Raw genomic sequence first — 8,619 nt, forward strand, 5'->3', positions numbered from 1 at the left:
TGTTTTTGTTTTAAATTGAAGATATATAGTGAAACTACTATTTTTCAAAGTTTCTTGTATGTGTCTTTTTTCCTTTTTAGGTGGATATATTATTTTGCAATGCAAATAAGTTCATTGGTTTGTTTGTTACAGACTTTTCATTTTAAGTTTAAAAGTAAGTGAAATTGACTAATGTTATTTAAAAAAAGACTGTTGGAGAGAACTTGAGATTCACTACATGTTTAAGTACTTAGAAATGCTTTACTTGTCAGGGTTTTTATGTTTGTCTTACCAGTATTTAAAGCATTTTTTAAAAAGATCAAATGTGTTACATTTATAAATGGACTTTAAAATTGAAGGGAATTTAATTAACTATACTGTGTAAATGGTAGTGGTTATTAATTAAAATTTATCAAACATGGTTTTCCTTCTCTGGCTTTTCATTCTCCCATTTTATGTAACAATTTTAATAAAACTCTACATTATTTTGTTTTGTTAATACCACTACTATTCCAGTTATCTAATGTTGTGGAAAAAATTACTTCATTTTGTAATTATATTTTATTGATTATGCCACTACACTTGTCCCAATTTTTCCCCTTTTACTCCACTCCACCCAGCTCTCCACTCCCCACTCCCTCAGGCAATCCCCACACCATTGTTCCTGTCCATGGTCATGCATATATGTTCTTTGGCTACTCCATTTCTTACACTATCCTTTACATCCCTATGGCTATCCTGTAACTACCTATTTGTATGTCTTAATCACCTCTTCACCCTTGCCCTCCCATGCCCCTCCCATTGGGCACTCATCAAAATGCTCTCTGTATCCACGATTCTGTCTTTCTTCTTCTTGATTGCTTAGTTTGATTTTTAGATTCAATTATTGATAGATGTGCATTTAATGCCATTTTATTGTTCATAGTTTTGATCTTTTTCATAAATAAATCCCTTTCATATTTCATATAATAATGGTTTAGTGATGATAAACTTCTTTAGTTTTTTTCTTGTCTGGGAAGCTCTTTATCTGCTATCTGATTCTAAATGATATCTTTGCTGTATAGAGCAATCTTGACTGTAGGTTCCTGCTTTTCATGACTTTGAATATTTCTTGCCAATTCCTTCTTGCCCGGAAAATTTCTTTTGAGAAAGCAGCTGTCAGTCTTATGGGAACTCCCCTGTAGGTAACTAACTGCTTTTTTCTTGATGCTTTTAGGGTTCTCTCTTTATCTTTAACTTTTTGCATTTTAATTATGACATGCCTTAGAGTGGGCCTCTTTGCATCCATCATAATTGGGACTCTGTGCTTCCTGGACTTGCCTTTCTATTTCCTTAGAATAAGGAAAACTTATCCAACTTAGATAAGTTTTCTTTCATTATTTTTTCAAACAGACTTCCAATTCCTTGCTCTTTCTCTTCTCCCTCCGGCACCTTTATGATGCTAATATCAGAATGCTTGAGGTAGTCCCAGAGGCTGCTTACACTATCCTTATTTTGGGGATTCTTTTCTCTTCTTATCATTCTGATTGCTTCTTTTTTGCTTCCTTATGTTCAAAATCATTTATTTGATTCTTAATTTCACCGTTATACTGTTTTGCTGTAAATTGTTCTTTACTTCAGTTAGTGTATCCTTAGTTTTTGACTGGATCTTTTTTATGCTGTTGAGGTTCTCACTAAGTTCCTTGAGCATCCTTATGACTAGTATTTTAAACTCTGTATCTGATAGATTGCTTACCTCCATCTTGTTTAGTTATTTTTCTGGAATTTTTATTGCTCTTTCATTTGGGTCATGTTTCTTTGTCTCCTCATTTTGGCAGCCTCCTTGTGTTTGTTTCTATGTATTAGGTAGAGCTGCTATGACTCTTTGTCTCGGTAGTGTGGCCTAACATAGCAGGTGTGTTGTAGGGTCCAATGGCACAACCTTCTGTATTATCCAAGCTGAGTATTCGAGATGCACCCTTCATGTGTGCTGAGTACACCCTGGTCTTATAGTTGAGCTTTGATTGCTGTTAGCAGGTCAGTGGGAGGGATTTACTCAGGCCAATCATTTGCAAGGACTGGCTGTGACCACTGGCCACCAACCTCCACCCTCTGTGGAGAATCAGATGTGCAGAGGCAGGTTGGTGGTGTTCCAATGAGGTCTGTAGCTGTCCACTGGGAGCACAGGCTTCAGGGTTTCCTGGGTGAGGTAGGCCAAGGTCCGCCCCCAACTGTGTTCTGTCCCAGGCCACCCTGGATGAACTATAAGGCAATCTGAGATGGCAGCTACTTGTTCTGGGCTTGGAGATTCCCAGGCAAAGCTAAGCTAAGAATCTAGGCTGGCTGCCGCTAGTGCCAGGCCTGGGGCCACTTATCAGGTGGTATGGAGGGCTAGGGACTCACTGAGGCCAGCTGTTGGTTGTTTGAGAGGATTTAGGAAGTTGTGAAGCATGACCCAAGACTAGCCATTTATATAGAAAAGTACTATTAACAGTTCAGGTGGGCCTATAAGTTGGGTGGGACAGAATCTCAGGGGATCATCAGGGTGGCGCAAACTGTTAACTAGGTTGATGGAACCTCAGATATGGCATCTGCCTGCTGACTCTGTGGCTCTGTTGGGGGAGGGTTCAAAAGGTGACAATGGCTTCTGCCTACCTTTCTGTCTTGGAAAGAGCTTTCCGCCAGCTCTCACCTTGATGCTAGATACTTCAGTTCCTTCCTACATGCCACTGGTGTATTTCAAGCTACTACCCAATTCGGGAGCTCAGAGGTAATGAGTGTAAGTCCAGGTGTGGGTTCTTTAAGAGGAATTGCTTGGGATTCTAGAAGTTCCTTCAAGTGACTCAATTCCCACTGGTTTTTGCAACCAGGAGTAATGGGGACTTATCCTGCTGGCACTGGAACCCTGGGCTGGGATACCTGGGGTGGGACTAAGACTCCTCACTCCCCAGATATGCCTTCTGAATTTTTATCCACTGCACATGGGTGTGGGGACCAGCCCATTCTGCATCTCTGACCCTCCTACTGCTCAGGATGGATGTGATTTCTTCAATTCTGTGGTTGTTGGACTTCCATTCAACTCAATTTCTGATGGTTGTGGGTGATGGTTGGTCTATACTTTAGTTGTAATTTTGATGTGGTTATGCAAGGATGCAAGCTTTGTTTACCTATATTGACATCTTGACCAGAAGATCAAATTAAGACATAATGACTGCAATTGCCAACTATTTATAGTGTTTTACAATTTGTGGGGTCTGAAATTTGAGCAATGCTCAGCCAGCAATTCTGCTCCATGAGGCCATTCAGGAGATGGGCTTGTTTTAAAAGTTCAAGATGTCTGGTGTCTTGGCAGTAATGACTTGAAGACTGGGCTCAGCTGAAACTGTAAACTGAACGTTGGAATGCCTACATGGTATCTTCAGGCAGAGAGAGAGAGAGAGAGAGAGAGAGAGAGAGAGAGAGAGAGAGAGAGAGAGACCCAAGAAGAGTATATAGAACTACAAAAGTTTTTATTTTCTAGTCTTGGAAGTCGAAGAACATCTCTCACCCTTGCATTCTATAGTCAAGCAAATTACTAAAGCCAGTCCAGATTCAAGGGGTTATAAATTAGACTCTACTTCTTGACGGATGAGTAGCAAAGAACTTTCAAGTTCCATCTTTATCCATCACAACTATATATATTCTTTGATATTTCTATCAGAATTTTCCACAGCACTTTCATCTAAATTATTTGAGTAAACATTTTTAACAAAATTATCACAGGAAATATTAACCCTATCCAGTAGTACCTACATTCAGAGTACCAAATATCTTACACTTGCTCCGTTAGATATACCCTTCTTCTAAATTCTTCTTCTAAAGCCTTCTTCTAAATCCTGCTTTCTACCCTTAGGGATTGACCTGTTGACACAAGGGGGAGTCCCACTAGGTGATCTCTTTTAGTGGGAAACATGTATTAAGAAATCATGATCTGGGTCTTAGGTGTGTTAGTGATGTATTGCTACTGGGGTGTTATTGCTTCCAGGACCTTTAAGGAACAAATAACATGTATTTTTTTAAATCATGAGTCCAGCCTCTTTTTCTGGCTGGAACCATGGAGGGTGCAGAAGAGAAGATGGTTCTTGCTGTGCCAGAAGCCCTTAAGAAAAAGTGAAGGAATTTCACAGAGTTAAAGACCAAGTGCATGAAAAGGACATTTGTTCAAAGGATGCTTCAAAAGGCAAGAAGGTAACTTAACCATAAAAAAAAAGCTAAGCACGATCACAAAGAATATAGGCAGATGAATAGAAGTGAGTTCAAATGGCTAAGGTGGTAAGAAAAGCTGGCAACTTCTATGTATCCACAGAACCCAAACTGTCATTTGTCATCAGGATCAGAAGTATTAATGATGTGAGCCCAAAGTTCCAAAAGGTGCTGCAGCTTCTTCACCTGTGCCAGATCTTCAACGGCACCTTTGTTAAGCTCAACAAAACTGAGAACTGAGGACCCATATATGGCATGGGGGTACCCAAGCCTGAAATCAGTGAATGAATTGATCTATAAGCGTGGGTGTGGCAAAATCAACAAAAAGTGAATTGCCCTGACGGGCAAATACATTGTTGCTCAATCTCTTCACTAAAATGGCAATGATGTGGCCCTGGCTGGTGTAGCTCAGTGAATTGAGCGTGGGCCTGTGAATCAAACAGTTGCTGGTTCAATTCCCAGTCAGGGCACATGCCTGGGTTGTAGGCCGGGTCCCCAGTGGGGGGTATGTGAGAGGCAACCACACATTGATGTTTCTCTCTCCTTACCTTCCCTTCTATCTAAAAATAAATAAATAAAATATTAAAAAAAGAAAGAAAGAAACCACCTTAAAAAAATGGCATGATCTGTATGGAGGATCTGTTTCATAAGATCTCCACAGTTGGAAAACGCTTCAAAGAAGCAAAAACTACCTTTGGTCCTTCGAATTACCTTCTTTACGAGGTGAAATGAAAAAAAAAAATGACCACCCATTTTGTCGAAGGTGGAGATGCTGGTCACAGGCAAGACCAGATTGACAGGCTTATTAGAATAATAAACTAAGGTATCTACCATGGTTATTTTTTATACTCTGGTAAATTAATAAACAGTGGCTGTTTTCAAATTGAAAAAAATTATGGCTTCTTATTGACATTTCCAATTCACAGAATAGTACAGGAATTATGTGTCTATTTGTTTTCCTTTTTATCCAGTCCCAGAGATTTTCCCCCACTTTCCTTCCCCCCACATCCCTAATCTATCACTTTTGTGGGTTTAAAATAGTTAACAATTAACAATTAACATGATGATGTTAAGAATGAGGGGATTTGTGGTCTCTGCTCTGGTGCAGTGGTTGTGTTTTGAGGTGGGGGGTAAAAAAAAAAAAGAAAACTACTTTGATATTCCAAAGGCATATTATCAAGTATGCCATCTTTGATGCAAAAAGACAATAGGCAGGCTTGATTAAGGAGAATGACCTTTGTTAGGGAAAAATATACTGGCCTAGGACATGACTACCTGCTAATTTCAGACCATCCTATGTAGTTACTTTATAGGTCTCTGAGTTCATAAGGCAGCCATGTAGGCCTCCCATGAGCTTGTCAGATTTAGTATGTGGCCCCTTTTTCATCCACAGTGTGAAGTATTTCAGAGTATAACAGTAAAATGAGATTTTGTTAATGACTTCAATAATAAAATCACTCTTTTCCAGAAGATAATTTTTGAAGAAACTTTTACTTATTTTTGTAGTATATATGCTATGCTCTCAATAAATTTTTTGATGAGTGCTATGCTGAAAGCCAACATTCAATCAATTGCTAAGTTTTGCCAATTTTACCTCCTAAATATTCTAAATCTATATCCCCTTTCTTATCTACCATCTTATTGAGATCCTCATTTTCTGTAGCCTGGATTAATACAAGAGCATTTCAGAATCCTCCTTTTCAAGGCTAAAGGATCTTAACAGTGCAAATCAGATCATGACAACTTCAAGCTTAAAATCCTTCAGTGGTCCCTATGCCTCAACACTTAAACGTAAATTCTAAGCTCTGTGACATATACATGGCCTTTCAAGATCCGAATCCTGCATCCCTTTCCAGCCTTTCTGCTCCAGCAACAATGAATGCCTTGTGATTGCAACCCTTTACTCTTTCACAGTCTCCACTACCTGGAACACCTAAGTGTCTAACTTTTTAGTAGCTAAGCTGATTGAAGGGATAATCTAGCAAGCCAGTGTTCTCCCAAAACATATTCTCCCTAACAGGGGACTTTTCAAAAAAAAATTTTTTTTTTTTTTTTTACAGACAAACCCTGCCTCAGGTTTATTTGCACAAACACCACAGGAGGACCCCAGCAAATCAGGGGACACATCAGTCCTTCTGTCCCCACATTGGCAGACAAAGGCCTCTACTATGGAGCCTTCGCAGGCGCCTGGGCTCCAGCCTGAGCTGGAGTCTGAGCCGTAGCTGCATCTATAGCTTGGCTTGGCTTGGGCCTTGGCCTTGGCCTTTGGCTGGCAGAGCAGGAGACCCTTGGCAATGCTGGCATGAGCATATTTCCTGAGCTTGGGGTGAGCAATGTAAGCAAGTCCACGTAGCTTGTGGCTGCCCCACTTTGGGATCTTGGGCTTGACCTCCTTAGGCTTGACCAGGGCCTTGATAGCCTCAGTACGTGCACTCATGGCCTTGACATTGTTGGCCTGCATCTTCTTCAGGCCCTTCTTATTTTGCTTCTTGGCAAAGCACATGTTCCTCAGGAACTTGGGGTCTACCCCTTCGAGTGATTCATATCTTTGTGTCATATCTTTCTTGATACTATGTCTGTGCCATTTTTGGGACCAATTGTCTGTGGTGTGGTTCTTGGACTTGGCCATCTTTACACCCAAGCCCACGGCTCTCAAAGTGCCTGGGACTGGAAGAGAACTTCTTCAAAAATTTATAAAGATGGCCCTGGCTGGCGTAGCTCAGTGGCTTGAGCGCAGGCTGCGAACCAAAGTGTCGCAGGTTCGATTCCCAGTCAGGGTACATGCCTGGGTTGCAGGCCATGACCTCCAGCAACCACACATTGATGTTTCTCTCTCTCTCTCTCTTTCTCCCTCCCTTCCCTCTCTAAAAATAAATAAAAATCTTAAAAAAAATTTATAAAGATGTAGTAAGTTGAGCCTTTCCAGGTTAGCTCATTTGGTTAAAACATCCTCCAGATACACCAACATTTTGGGTTCAATCCCTGGTCAGGGCACATACAAGAAGGAATGAATGAATGTAAAAATAAGTGGGCCAGAGGGGAGGGGGAAGGAGGAGAAAGGGGGAAAGGGAAGGGTCTACTCAGGGAACATGTATAAATGACCCATGGAGATGGACCACAGGGTGGGGACTGGGTTAGAAGGTGCAGGTGGGTGTGGTGGTGGAGAATAATGGGGAAAAATTGGGACAACTGTAATAGAACAACAATAAAATAAAAAGTATGCATAAGAAAAATAAGTGGGCCCTGGATGGTGTGGCTTACTGGATTGAGTGCTGGTCTGTGAACCAAAAGGTTGCTGGTTCAATTCCCAGTCAGGGTACATGTCTGGGTTGCCGCCAGGTCCCCAGTGGTGGAGTGCGTGAGAGGCAACCACACATTGATATTCCTCTCCCTCTCTTTCTCCCTCCCTTCCCCACTCTCTAAAAATAAAATAAAAAAACGTGGAACAGTAAATCATATGTTTTTTCTCTCTCTCTCCCTTCCCCCTTCTCTCTAAAATAAATAAATAAAAATTTTAAGCAAAATGCCCTGACTGGTGTGGCTCAGTTGGTTGGGTGTCTTCCTGCAAAGGGAAAAGCTGCCTGTTCAATTCTGTCAGCCCACATGCCTGGGTTGCAGGCCTGGTTTCTGTTGGCCTGCGAGAGGCAAAGGATAGATGTTTCTCTCCCGGTTTCTCCTTCCCTTCCCTTCTCTCTAAAAATAAATAAACTAATTAAAAATAAATATGTGGTAAGTTGATATGACAGTTGCAAGTTGTAAAAATGAACAAATTAAAGGAAATGGCTAGGGATCAAAATCCCTAGATGAAAAGGCAGAGAAAGTTGCCTTTGTTACTTCCTCTCCAGCCAACGGCGCAGGCTCCGCCTCTGGAGGCTGGACCCTACAGGGACCTCTGCTTCATGTACATTCTATCAGATTACTCAAGTGTTCTACCCTTTAAAAACCTCTTTAATCCCTACCTCCACCCCGGCCACTGGACTGGTATCCTCTCCTCAAAACTCCCAACACCCAGGGCTAAGCTGTTTGCCTCTCACCCAGCACAGTGTCTGAGGGCAAGGAACTGTGTGCTAATTCATCGTGCCAGCGTCCAGTACCCTATCTAGCACGCGGTGGACACTCAAAAGAATTTATGGAATGAAGGACTATATAAACCACAAGGTCTTCTCAGAGCTTACTTTCCCTTTCTTTAAGGGTTTTTCCCTGACCCCGCCCCTACCTTAGTTGAGGTCCCACCCCTTCCGCAGTGAAGCTTCACTCTGTTTCCTTCCCCGCCCTCTCAGGCCCCGCCCCTTTCCCCAGAAGCTTGCACCGAGAGCTACTGGAGTTTCGCGCCAACCGTGTTTTTTTTTTTCCCTCTGCCGAAGGCGGGAACTGGTTAGGAGCGCCGGGACGTTCTTTGCGTCTAGTTTGATTGGCCAG

The 8,619-nt window shown here is 41.7% G+C and overlaps 2 pseudogenes; one reads left to right on the forward strand and one right to left on the reverse strand.

Moving 5' to 3' along the window:
- Nucleotides 1-4,036: 4,036 nt before the first annotated feature.
- On the forward strand, nucleotides 4,037-5,022 carry LOC123822056 (annotated as a pseudogene).
- Nucleotides 5,023-6,366: 1,344 nt separating this feature from the next.
- LOC123821823 lies at nucleotides 6,367-6,829 on the reverse strand (annotated as a pseudogene).
- Nucleotides 6,830-8,619: the final 1,790 nt, after the last annotated feature.

Source organism: Phyllostomus hastatus, unplaced genomic scaffold, assembly GCF_019186645.2.
Source record: "Phyllostomus hastatus isolate PE091 unplaced genomic scaffold, TTU_PhHast_1.1 phas_contig_40, whole genome shotgun sequence".
Taxonomy (NCBI): domain Eukaryota; kingdom Metazoa; phylum Chordata; class Mammalia; order Chiroptera; family Phyllostomidae; genus Phyllostomus; species Phyllostomus hastatus.